The sequence below is a fragment of the Urocitellus parryii genome, chromosome 8 (genome assembly GCF_045843805.1).
Source record: "Urocitellus parryii isolate mUroPar1 chromosome 8, mUroPar1.hap1, whole genome shotgun sequence".
Taxonomy (NCBI): Eukaryota; Metazoa; Chordata; class Mammalia; order Rodentia; family Sciuridae; genus Urocitellus; species Urocitellus parryii.
This window is the reverse complement of record NC_135538.1, coordinates 31,363,205-31,377,194: the sequence shown is the minus strand read 5'-3', so window position 1 is coordinate 31,377,194 and position 13,990 is coordinate 31,363,205. Positions and strand designations below refer to the sequence as shown.

The 13,990-nt window shown below is 39.3% G+C and overlaps 1 long non-coding RNA gene across 1 annotated transcript; it reads right to left on the bottom strand.

Annotated features, from left to right (window-relative positions):
- Window positions 1–1,381: 1,381 nt before the first annotated feature.
- On the bottom strand, window positions 1,382–11,275 carry LOC144256727 (uncharacterized). The gene is made up of 3 exons (XR_013344224.1): window positions 11,109–11,275; window positions 9,829–9,968; window positions 1,382–1,679 (listed from the first exon to the last, which is right to left on the bottom strand). It is a non-coding gene; the product is annotated as an uncharacterized LOC144256727 (long non-coding RNA).
- Between the last annotated feature and the right edge of the window lie 2,715 nt (window positions 11,276–13,990).

The following is a 13,990-nucleotide window of genomic DNA, read 5'->3' as shown; positions in this document are numbered from 1 at the left end:
ATTTGAGTCCGTTTTTTTCATTTTTTACGTATATATTTTCATAGATTATTAGAAAAAAATCTTGCTGCTTTTTAAAAAATCATTTAATTAAACACATATGATAATGTATTTAAGACTCTTCCATAGCAGTTCCATTTGATGAATTAATAATTCTGGAAATTCAACCTTACTTAGACCAAAAGTAGAGATTATTAAAGTTCTTCAGCACCACCAAAGCCTTGAGATGAATCTGCAACCCCAACCACACATTAACGGCATCTCCAAGAGTGACCCTGAGTCACAGGGGCCACCACAATGGGACAAAACCTGGGACAATGAAATGAACCTCAGGATGTGATAAACAATTGCCCCTTTGTCACAAGGCTTGCTGTTTCTCTGCCTTTGTGCTCTTTTCCCTGACCTGTCATGAAACTCTGATAAAACCACTGAAGCAGAATATTTACACAAGATGAAATCGTTCCCAGGGATAAACTGTCCAGCTTTACTTATTTTTTAGTCAACTTAAAATCCCTCATTTGGGCTGGGTGCAGTAGCTCATGCCTATAAACCAGAGACTCAGGAGGCTGAGGCAAGAGGATTGCAAGTTTGAATTCTGAGTTTCCACAATTTAGCAAGGCCCCAAGCAAATTTGGGAGACCCTGTCTCAAAATGAAAAACAAAAAGAACTGGGGATGTCGTTCAGTGGAAAAATGACCCTGGATTCAATCTCCTATGCCACTCCCCGACCAAAATCACTAATTTGGGAGGTCACACAGACAGCTGGGAAATACATTATTATTAATTTCCCTCGTTCTTTGCTACAGATAGCACCTGTGATGTGTGTGTTTTCATAATAATGGTTGTGGAGGTTATGTCTCAAGGAATTGAAGGCCACTTTTGCTGAAACACACGGACTCTTCCTTTGGGCCTGCAGATGTTTGATGGGCAACTCAAACGGGATGAAAACCTTTGGCCTGTCTTCATGTGAAGTTTGTTCCCTTTGGTGCCATAACTTTTTGGTCAGATTCTACTTGGCTTGTCATGTGGATATGTTGATTGCTCATGGGGGCTGGTCTGGTTTTAATACCCCAGCTTTGTGGGATTTTTTGGTAGATATATCAGCCCAAGCACCCAAAGTTTTTCAGCCCCATTATAAGACCCATATCCAGCCACAATGCCAGGATGTTTGCCCGGGATGATGGCACCAGCTGACAAAGTGAGAAATTCTCAGGACAAGTTGACTGACCGCCTGCTGTGAGTGGACCCACAGAGGAACCTGAGGAGCTGAAGGAACCCAAGGAGTCAGAGTGAGGCAGCCATGGTGATTCCTACCCTGGATTCTTATGTTCTTGCTTGAGAGGATTACAGGAAAGACACAAGTCTGAGTAAAAGAGGAGCAAAGTTTATTAGAAGGGATAGGAAATGGGAAAATGGGGACACACTCAAGGGACATTGTCGGTCCTCTCAGAGACGAGAAGTATGATGTTTTAGTCAGCTTTTTGGTTTGTTTGTTTGTGTGGGTTTTTTTCCTACTGTGACTAAAAGAATAGTTTTAGAAGAGAAAAAAAAAAAAGCTTATTTGGGAGCACACAGAAGAGGTCTCAGTTCATAGAAGGCCAACTCCATTGCTCTGGGCCTGAGGTGAAGTAGAACATCATGGCAGAACAGTGTGGCAGAGAAAACTGTTTCAGAATGTCACACTAGGAAGAAGAAAGAGAGAGAGTGAGCTCCCCTCACCATGAAAAAAATATATAAACCACAGAGGCATGCCCTAATGGACCACCCCCCTCCTTTAGCCACTGCCTAACTGCCTACAGTAACCACCCAGTTAATTCCTACCAAGGGATTAACACACTGATTAAGTGAAGACTCTCATAACCCAATCATTTCAGATCTAAACTTTCTGCATTGTCTCACATATGAACTTTAGGGGAGCACCTAATATCTAAACCATAATGAAAGCATGCCCCTTCTGCCCTCTAGTTTAATTGGGCGTCCCAGGGAAGTTTCCAGGGAATCCTGCCCAGGTCCATCTCTTGACTTTTGACTGACAACAGGATTGCATTAGACTTCCAAGTCTCTGCTGTACACAGTAAATGTCTGATGGAACTCTAGGTCATTTTGTCCCATGCTGACCAGTTCTAATTGAAACCTGTTCTGACAGATTTTATGATTAGAGGAATTATCCTTGTCTCCTGGCATTCTGGAACCTGGTCTTTGTAAGGGTCACAAACACCTCCCAAAGATCATTTCTGTTGTTCTTATTGCCATTTCTGGCCTGCATTTCTTCAGCAGATAATAGGTTGTTATTAAAGGAACAGAACATTCTATTGATATAAGCCAGACAGGGCTGCAGGTAAGTTGTTTTTTAAAAGAAAGCATGTCGGGGTAGGCACAGTGGCCAGTTTATAGAAATATCCCGTTACCTTCATGTTTCCACTGCTCACATCTGAATCCTGTCACACCCAGTGGTCTGAGTCTCACAAAAGAAGAAACATCTCTTGGAACCATGCCTCTGACTAATGGAAAAATGCCCAGGCTTTAGCCCTCTAAGGCAAATCAAATCAATAAAGCTCACATCCCCCCTCTGTTTGGAGAGGAGGCAGGTCCCTTGATCAGTGTCCCAAGCAAAGTAATGCAAAGCCCTATCTGCCTTTCCTTTCTGTCCCTACGTCCCACCATTTTGCACCATATGGTGGGGGACAGGCAGAGAGGGAGGATGGGACGTATTATTGTGGTAGGACTGCCACAACAAACTACCACAGACTGGGTGATTTAAGCAACAGAAATTTATTTTCTTATGATTCTGTGGCTTAGAAGTTGAAGATCAATGTGTTGTTAGGTTTGGTTTCTCCTAACGCTCTCCTTGGCTTTCAGGTGTTCACAGTCTTCACCTGTGCATGTCTGTGTCCTTATTGACTCTTCTAATATGAAAACGAGTCACATTGGATTGGGGTCCACCTTAATGATCTCATTTTACCTCTTTTAAGACCATATTTACAAATACAATCACATTCTCAGATATGAGGTGTTAATGACTTCAATTTATGAGTTTTTGGTGACATATTTAGCCCATAAGAGAATTGAAATTTGATGTTTATGTAAATAATAAATACAGCAAACAAATAAAACCATTGAAAATCTTAAGCAGAACTGAGTAAGAGAGCTCCCCCAGTGCCTGCAAGCTAGGCGAACCTGCAACCCACGGGCGGGCGGGTCAGGCCCAGCAACCAGCCAAGTGACAGAGCAGCTACACGCTCCTGCGGGGAGCGCGGACCGGACCCACTAGGACAGGTCCGGCGGCTGGCTGAGGGCCAGGCCCGTCCCCTCCCCCAGTGTCTGCAAGGTAGGCGGGGCTGTGAACACCAGCAGATAGGGCCCAAAGCCTGTTGAGGGGCGGAACCGGCCCCTCCCCCAGTGCCTGCAAGCTAGGCGAACCTGCAACCCACGGGCGGGCGGGTCAGGCCCAGCAATCAGCCAAGTGACAGAGCAGCTACACGCTCCTGTGGAGAACGTGGACCGGACCCACTAGGATAGGTCCGGCGGCGGCTGGCTGAGGGCCAGGCCCGTCCCCTCCCCCAGTGTCTGCAAGGTAGGCGGGATTGTGAACACCGGCAGATTGGGCCCAGCGGCCTTCTGAGGGATGGAACCGGCCCCTCCCTCAGTGCCTGCAAGCTAGGGAAACCTGCGACCCATCGGGAGGTTAGGCCCAGCAACCTACGGAGTGACACAGGTGCCCCTGGCGCCTGCTGGGTAGGCGGACCTTTGACCGACCAGCAGAGCAGACCTAGGGCCTGCCAGCATGGTAGACGGATCACACTAATTGGAGGAGAATCACAGCCACTACCTGCCCTGCAAGGGTGATTTTTCAACTATACAAGAGCAATATAAATAAATAGAGGGAAAATATCAAAGACACAACAATTTCACCAAGCAGAAAGAAACGCCAGTAGTATGAAACGACAAGGAAAGAAAGGACCACAGGCAATGCAGGTCAACTCAACTTTAGAAGAGGTAATAGCTGCAACAGATGGAATGTCAGATAGAGAGCTCAGGACATACATGCTTCAGATGATCTGGAGTCTCAAGGAAGACATGAGACAGCAAAATCAGACAATGAAAGATCACATTGACAAACAAATCCAGGAAGTAAAAGATCAATTTCACAGGGAGATAGAGGTAATAAAAAACAAATAAATAGAAATCCTAGAAATGCAGGAAACAATAAACCAACTTAAAAACTCAATTGAGAATACTACCAGCAGAGTGGATCACTTAGAAGATAGAACATCAAACAATGAAGACAGAGTATTTCAATTTGAAAAGAACATAGATAGCTCAGCAAGTCTACTAAGAAACCATGAGCAGAACATTCAAGAACTATGGGATAATATCAAAAGACCAAACTTAAGAGTCATTGGGATGCAGGAAGGCACAGAGCTCCAAACCAAAGGATTAAGCAATCTATTCAGTGAAATAATACAAGAAAACTTCCCAGACTTGAAGAATGAGACAGAATCCCAAATCCTAGAAGCCTACAGGACCCCGAATGTGCAAAATCATAAGAGATCCACACCTAGACACATTATAATGAAGATGTCCAACATACAGAATAAGGAGAGAATTTTAAAAGCTACAAGAGAAAGGAAGCAGATTACATTTAGGGGTAAACCAATCAGGATAACAGCTGATCTCTCAACACAGACTCTGAAAGCTAGAAGATCCTGGAATAACATATTTCAAACGCTAAAAGAAAATGGGTTCCAACCAAGAATCGGGTATCCCTCGAAATTAAGCTTCAGGATGGAAGATGAAATTAAAACATTCCACGACAAACAAAAGTTAAAAGAATTTGCAGCTAGAAAACCATCTCTTCAAAAAATCCTTGGCAAAACACTACAGGAAGAGGAAATGGAAAACAACAACAAAAACCAACAGTGGGAGGTAGGACAGTAAAGGGGGGAAAATAATCAAAGAGGAAAACAAATCAGGTTTAATAGCATTAATAAACAAACTATGGCTGGAAGAACAAACCATATCTCAGTAATAACCCTAAATGTTAATGGCTTAAACTCACCAATTAAGAGACACAGGCTAGTTGAATGGATCACAAAACAAGACCCAACAATATGCTGCCTGCAGGAGACGCATTTGATAGGAAAAGATATACATAGACTGAAGGTGAAAGGTTGGGAAAAATCATATCACTCATATGGACTGCGGAAACAAGCAGGAGTGTCCATACTCATATCAAATAAAATAGATTTCAAGCCAAAGTTAATCAAAAGGGATAAAGAGGGACACTACATACTGCTCAAGGGAACCAACAAGACATAACAATCATAAATATATATGCCCCAAACAACGGGGCTGCTATGTTCATCAAGCAAACTCTTCTCAAGTTCAAGAATCTAATAGACCACCATACAATAATCATGGGAGACTTTAACACACCTCTCTCACCACTGGACAGATCTTCCAAACAAAAGCTGAATAAGGAAACTATAGAACTCAATAATGCAATTAACAACCTAGACTTAATTGACACATATAGAATATACCACCCAACATCAAGCAGCTACACTTTTTTCTCAGCAGCACATGGATCCTTCTCAAAAATAGATCATATATTATGTCACAGGGAAACTCTTAGTCAATATAAAGGAGTAGAGATAATACCATGCATCTTATCTGATCACAATGGAATGAAACTGAAAATCAACGATAAAAGAAGGAAGGAAAAATCATGCATCACTTGGAGAATGAACAATAGGTTACTGAATGATCAATGGGTTTTAGAAGACATCAAGGAGGAAATTAAAAAATTCTTAGAGTTAAATGAAAACACAGACACAACATATCGGAATCTATGGGACACATTGAAAGCAGTTCTAAGAGGAAAATTCATTGCTTGGAGTGCATTCCTTAAAAAAAGAAAAAACCAACAAATAAATGATCTCATACTTCATCTCAAAATCCTAGAAAAAGAAGAGCAAAACAACAGCAAAAGAAGTAGAAGGCAAGAAATAATTAAAATCAGAGCTGAAATTAATGAAATCGAAACAAAAGAAACAATTGAAAAAATTGACAAAACTAAAAGTTGGTTCTTTGAAAAAATAAATAAAATTGACAGACCCTTAGCCATGCTAATGAAGAGAAGAATAGAGAGAACTCAAATTACCAGCATACGGGATGAAAGAGGCAATATCACAACAGACACTTCAGAAATACAGAAGATAATCGGAAATTATTTTGAATCCTTATACTCCAATAAAATAGAAGATAGTGAAGGCATCGATAAATTTCTTAAGTCATATAATCTGCCCAGATTGAGTCAGGAGGATATAGACAACCTAAACAGACCAATATCAATTGAGGAAATAGAAGAAACCATCAAAAGATTACCACCTAAGAAAAGCCCAGGACCGGAAGGGTATACAGCAGAGTTTTACAAAACCTTTAAAGAGGAACTAATACCAATACTTTTCAAGCTATTTCAGGAAATAGAAAAAGAGGGAGCTCTGCCAAATTCATTCTATGAGGCCAACATCACCCTGATTCCGAAACCAGACAAAGACACCTCAAAGAAAGAAAACTACAGACCAATATCTCTAATGAACCTAGATGCAAAAATCCTCAATAAAATTCTGGTGAATCGGATACAAAAACATATCAAAAAAATTGTGCACCATGATCAAGTAGGATTCATCCCTGGTATGCAAGGTTGGTTCAATATACGGAAATCAATAAATGTTATTCACCACATCAATAGACTTAAAAATAAGAACCATATGATCATCTCGATAGATGCGGAAAAAGCATTCGACAAAGTACAGCATCCCTTTATGTTCAAAACTCTTGAAAAACTAGGAATAACAGGAACATACCTCAACATTGTAAAAGCAATTTATGCTAAGCCTCAGGCTAGCATCATTCTGAATGGAGAAAAATTGAAGGCATTACCTCTAAGATCTGGAACAAGACAGGGATGCCCTCTTTCACCACTTCTGTTCAACATAGTTCTCGAAACACTGGCCAGAGCAATTAGACAGACGAAAGAAATTAAAGGCATAAAAACAGGAAAAGAAGAACTTAAATTATCACTATTTGCAGATGACATGATTCTATACCTAGCAGACCCAAAAGGGTCTACAAAGAAACTATTATAGATAATAAATGAATTCAGCAAAGTGGCAGGTTATAAAATCAACACGCATAAATCAAAGGCATTCCTGTATATCAGCGACAAATCCTCTGAAATGGAAACGAGGACAACCACGCCGTTCACAATATCCTCAAAAAGAATAAAATACTTGGGAATCAACCTAACAAAAGAGGTGAAAGACTTATACAATGAAAACTACAGAACCCTAAAAAGAGAAATTGAAGAAGACCTTAGAAGATGGAAAAACATACCCTGTTCATGGATAGGCAGAACTAACATCATCAAAATGGCGATATTACCAAAAGTTCTCTATAGGTTTAATGCAATGCCAATCAAAATCCCAACGGCATTTCTTGTAGAAATGGAGAAAGCAATCATGAAATTCATATGGAAGAATAAAAGACCCAGAATAGCAAAAACAATACTAAGCAGGAAGTGTGAATCAGGTGGTATAGCGATTCCAGATCTCAAACTATACTACAGAGCAATAGTAACAAAAACAGCATGGTACTGGTACCAAAACAGGCGGGTGGACCAATGGTACAGAATAGAGGACACAGAAACCAACCCACAAAACTACAACTTTCTTATATTTGATAAAGGGGCTAAAAGCATGCAATGGAGGAAGGATAGCATCTTCAACAAATGGTGCTAGGAAAACTGGAAATCCATATGCAACAAAATGAATCTGAATCCCTTTCTCTCACCAAGCACAAAAGTTAACTCAAAATGGATCAAGGAGCTTGATATCAAATCAGAGACACGGCATCTGATAGAAGAAAAAGTTGGCTACGACCTACATGCTGTGGGGTCGGGCTCCAAATTCCTCAATAGGACACCCATAGCACAAGAGTTAACATCAAGAATCAACAAATGGGACTTACTTAAACTAAAAAGTTTTTTCTCAGCAAAAGAAACAATAAGAGAGGTAAATAGGGAGCCTACATCATGGGAACAAATCTTTACTCCTCACACTTCAGATAGAGCCCTAATATCCAGAATATATAAAGAACTCAGAAAATTAGACAATAAGATAACAAATAACCCAATCAACAAATGGGCCAAGGACTTGAATAGACACTTCTCAGAGGAGGACATACAATCAATCAATAAGTACATGAAAAAATGCTCACCATCTCTAGCAGTCAGAGAAATGCAAATCAAAACCACCCTAAGATACCATCTCACTCCAGTAAGATTGGCAGCCATTATGAAGTCGAACAACAATAAGTGCTGGCGAGGTTGTGGGGAAAAGGGTACACTTGTACATTGTTGGTGGGACTGCAAATTGGTGCAGCCAATTTGGAAAGCGGTATGGAGATTTCTTGGAAAGCTGGGAATGGAACCACCATTTGACCCAGCCATTCCCCTTCTCGGTCTATTCCCTAAAGACCTAAAAAGAGCATGCTACAGGGACACTGCTACATCGATGTTCATAGCAGCACAATTCACAATAGCAAGACTGTGGAATCAACCTAGATGCCCTTCAATAGACGAATGGATAAAAAAAATGTGGCATTTATACACAATGGAGTATTACTCTGCAGTAAAAAATGACAAAATCCTAGAATTTGGTGGGAAATGGATGGCATTAGAGCAGATTATGCTAAGCGAAGCTAGCCAAGCCCTAAAAAACAAATGCCAAATGTCTCCTTTGATATAAGGAGAGTAACTAAGAACAGACTAGGGAAGAAGAGCACGAGAAGAAGACCAACATTAAACAAGGATGAGAGGTGGGAGGGAAAGGGAGAGAGAAGGAAAATTGCATGGAAATGGAAGGAGACCCTCAGGGTTATACAAAATTACATACAAGAGGAAGTGAGGGGAAAGGGAAAAACAGTACAAGGGGGAGGAATGAATTACAGTAGTGGGGGTAGAGAGAGAAGAGGGGAGGGGAGGGGAGGGGAGGGGGGATAGTAGAGGATAGGAAAGGCAGCAGAATACAACAGACATGAGTTTATCAATATGTAAAGCAATAAAGTGTAACTGATGTGATTCTGCAAGCTGTATACGGGGTAAAATGGGAGTTCATAACCCGCTTGAATCAAAATGTGAAATATGATATATCAAGAACTATGTAATGTTTTGAACAACCAACATTAAATAAAGAAAGAAAGAAAGAAAGAAAGAAAGAAAGAAAGAAAGAAAGAAAGAAAGAACTGAGTAAGAGATATGTTATAATAGAAGTGGCAAGAGATTCAAACTTCTTGTAAGTGTATTTTGTAATGGCTTTATTGTGGGTTTGTTTTTTTAAATACTTTTTTAGTTGCCAGTGGACCTTTATTTATATGTGGTACTGAGAATCGAACCCTGGGCTGCACACATGCTAGGCAAGTGCTCTATCACTGAGCTATAACCCCAGCCCTTGTTGTGTTTTTTAACCCGTAATTTTTATTTCTTTTGCATAAAACATTCATGATATTCATTTGGCACAAACAATCCAGTTCCTAGAAAGACCAAAATTTAAATACAGACAAATTTTATAGGTAGATATTAATAGATATTATATTAATCTTACATAATCGGCTGTGTGTGTTTGTCTAAATAAAGAGAAATATTAGTCACTTACTTATACCAGAGGCCACTGTTAGCAAAAGCTATTTTTAAAATTATCCCAAATAAAAGAGAAAATGTAAATATTCTACCAACATAATGAGAACACAATAGGTATTATAACTACTAACATTATTTTTACTGAATTTGTTGAGAGGTCAGGTGACCCATTTGATGCCAAATCCTTCTCGTATACCCTCCCAAAGAGAGTGACCGTTAACAGAGGTCCAGATGTTGGCTTCAGGCTAAACAAACGTCCATCACTTGACACCTAATGAAAACAGAATAGTACACAAGGTCAACCTTTAAGTCATATAATTCCACAACACTTCTCAAATACAGTACAACTGAATGAAGAAATAATTTTTAAAAATACTGGCTGAATTTTGTTTCATTAGAAATATTTGAAGGCCTGGGGTGTAGCTCCCTGGTAGAGTGCCTGTGCCGCATGTGTGAGGCCCTGGGTTCAATCTCAAGCACCACAAAAATAAATAAATAAATAAGAAGAAACCTTAGAAATATTTGAAATGTTGTTTGTTAAACATAAATAAATGGAAGCTATGAAACTGGCACTCATTCACTTGTTATTGAAATGTCTATTTCAATTTGTTAAAATTAACTTACCCGAGGAAGTATTCGTGAGTTAATAAACATAAAACAACGGATTTGGTAGTATGTAAGAGACAGATCTAGTCCTCTCCAACAAAATAAAGGTTGTCGCAAATGGTCAGTAGTGATTGACCCATGGGAGGTTTGAAATGAACATCAATCATCCCCTGCCACTTATCACAGTCTCCCAGCCTCTGTATGGTCCTCCCTCACCCTAGAAGTTGTTTCTGCCTAGAAAGGGGAGTGAGACGGGAACCTATAGGAAGCATCAGTGGAATAATGTGGCTGAGAAGGACACTGGCAAAGCAAGCAATTTTTTATAAATTTTAAAATTTTTGCTTCCTTGCCAACATCAGCCACTGATGAATTCTCTCTTCTTCAGCTTTTTTCTTTCCTTTCTGCCTATTATCACACCAGATCTTGACCCATACAACTGGAAAGATTCCCTTAAACTTCCCTAGGCCATCAGTCCCCAGAGATCCAAAGGGACCTGTGGTAGGACTGGTCCTGCACTCTTCTTGTTGAATATTCTTCCTAATCAACAGAGTTTAAATAGTCCAGTTTCTTTTACCTTAGAACTCCTCAAGTGAGATTTCTTTCTTTATTTTCAAGGACACCCATTATTACATTAAGAACTTCCAGGTAAGAAATTCAGCCCGCTCAGTATCCTTCGTGATCCCCCAAATAACCATACCTTTTTCAAATGGAGACTTTTATGGTTTTTGGAGGCACTTGGGGGTTTTGAGGTCAAAAAGTACTTCTTACATGAAATTAATTGGCAATATCAAGCAAAGATTGTTACCTGAAATTCTTTAGGTGCAAGCTGAACGTCACTCAGCAGTACCTCAGGGAAGACATACTGGGTTCCGAAAGTGCCACTGAGGGAGAACGATTCAAACCTAGTGGAAGCTGTGTCAACTGAACCACCACAGGTGTGCAAGTCAGTGGTTTCACATTTCAGCAGAGTACAAATCTAGAGAAGTAATGCAAATCAAGAGGTTATAGGAAGTCATGATGCACATGTAATTAGCTTTCTCTAATCATTGCACAATGCTGAAACATCATGTTATACACCACACAATGCTTACCTGTTAGTCACATTTTAATATAGAAGCAGAAAAAAATTTTAAATGATTTGGTTAGTTTAATGCTAGCTGCACTAAAAATAAAAAGTCATAAGAAAGTCATTTGAAATACTCTGTACTTCAAAAATAACTGTGCCCCCTTAGTTGGTAAAAATAATGCTGTTTCCTCATAGAGTTGTCATGTTTATTTCTGAATAATGAATAACTAATGTACCCATCAATAAGATAAGGACTTTAGGTTCCAGTGCTTCCTGAAATTTGCTGTTGAACAGATAACCACATAATAAGAAAATCGAATCATTGACCATGAACAACTATATCTTTATTCTTCAAGTTAGCAATGTTTTTAATTATCAAGAATGTTCCATATTTTAAAAATATTTAATCTCAACACTAGTGAAACTTCTTATTGCTTATTTCACATGATGAAAAAAATAGGGTTGTAATGAGCTGCAAAGTTGATCTAGAGACAACCTCCATAATCCAGAAATGTCATGTCTTTTATTTCCGAACACAGACTGAAAAAGTCAGTTAAGTTCTTCTCCCACTATATGACATGGTCATTTCAATGTGAAAATCTAAGTATATAACTCATTTCACCATGCAGAGGGAACATTCCCTCTAGGGGGATTCACAGTCACTTAACTCTATCTGCAGCATCTTCCAAACCAATATCATTTCTTGCCTGACTGAAGCATTAGTCTCTAACTGGTCTCCCTAATTTCCATTTTGGCAGATAGAAGGCAAGCACTTCAGAGCAAGTGTTAAGTGTCTTTCATGTTAAGATGAGAGACAAATAATTTTCAAGTATGAGAGAATAAAAACACACTTCTATTTTGTTCCCTTAAAATCCTATAAAAAAACAACACTAATTTTTAAAAAACAAGAAAATCCCTTGAAATCCTATAAAACCAACATTAATTTTTTAGAAAGAAACAAAAGGAAGGAAGGATAGAAAACAGGAGGATGGACCATAGTACAGCTTTAGAATCTGCATTTGATGCAAAAAGTGGTTACTGACTCAACAGACCTCTGAAAGCCACATCCTAAACTGGCCAGTGGAGAAAGGCAAGAATCAACCATCTTCACTTCAGAATGCCCAATGGATTGTATCACTGGAACCTAGGTACTAGGTACCTCAAGTGTGCATAAAGTTGTGGGGGCCAAATTAAGGAAAATTAGTAGCAAGTTGTGAAGAATGCCTTAGATACTAAGAGAGGCCACAGTCCCTCCCCTACTCTGGTAAAAGTTTGGGAAATTATTTTCAGAGAGATAAAGCAGTTGGTTTTTACAGGGAGGCATGAAAGATGTGGTTAAAGGGGATTATATGAATGAATCACAGTGAATATTTGAAACATCTCCCTCAGCCATTCCCCACAAACACCTTGCAAAGTCATTTCCCTGAGATGGCTCCAATGCAATTATTAATTTCAGGAGAAACAAAGAGGAAAATAACATGCAGCCAACACTTCCCTCTGAATATTTGCATAGTCATAGTAATGCAAATAAAAGTATAGTGGAAGGATGGCAAATGGGATGCAGGTAGAATGATGTAGCAAAGCTAAGTGTTCATCTACCAGAGCAGAATATAAAAGATAATAGCTAAAAATGGTGAACTTTAAAGAACATAAGTACCATTAGGAAACATGAATTGGATTGTAATAAAAAAAAATGAGTTAACTTCTCTCTGAAAAAGGGAGCTAGGTGTATTATGGATGACACAACTGTTTTATCGCATTTTTTAGTGCTCTTCATCTTCTTAACTATGTGCATGCAGTACTTTCTTCAAGATAAATGAAAAAAGAAAAGAGAATGAATCCACGTGGCCAGGTGCAGTAGCAGACGCCTATAATCCCAGCAACTTGGGAGGCTGAGGCAGGAGGATCACAAGTTCATGACCAACCTCCACAACTTAGCAAGGCCCTAAGCAACTTAGTAAGATACTGTCTCAAAATTTTACAAAAAGGGCTGGGGATGTGACTGAGTGGTTAAATGCCCCAGGTTCAATCACCAGTACCAAAACAACAACAACAAAAAATAATCATTTTGGAAGTAAGACATAGAAAGACTTGGATATGGGAAGAAATGAAGGGATAACAGAATTTATCCCTTCATTTAATTAGGACTAAAATTTATGAATAAAACATAGCAGTGGTGTATACAAATAGAGAGAAGAGTAAATTCCAGAAAAAAAACACAGCTAAAATATTGACAAGTATTTGCCCCCTGAAAGGGGGAGGAGGCAGACTCAAAAGTGAACTAGAGTTTCATAAACCTCCAGTGCTATTTGTCTTTTTAATTATGCCCATGAATTACTTTGATTAAAATTAGTGAGATAGGGAGGGCTGGAACCAATCCAGGAAATAAAAAGGGACAGGACATCCGGCATATGAAAAGGACTAAGGGAGGAAAGAAATTGAATAGGCAGCTACTTGCAATGTGGTTGGTGTTGAAACCTGGTGGTGTTGCTCTGGTGATGGAAAGGATAAGTTGCGATTATTTTTATTGGCAATACTACTAATAAAATAAACATTTTTTAAGGACTTTTTACATGCTGATCTTAATGCATAACATGAATTTATTAAATCAAACTTCCTCA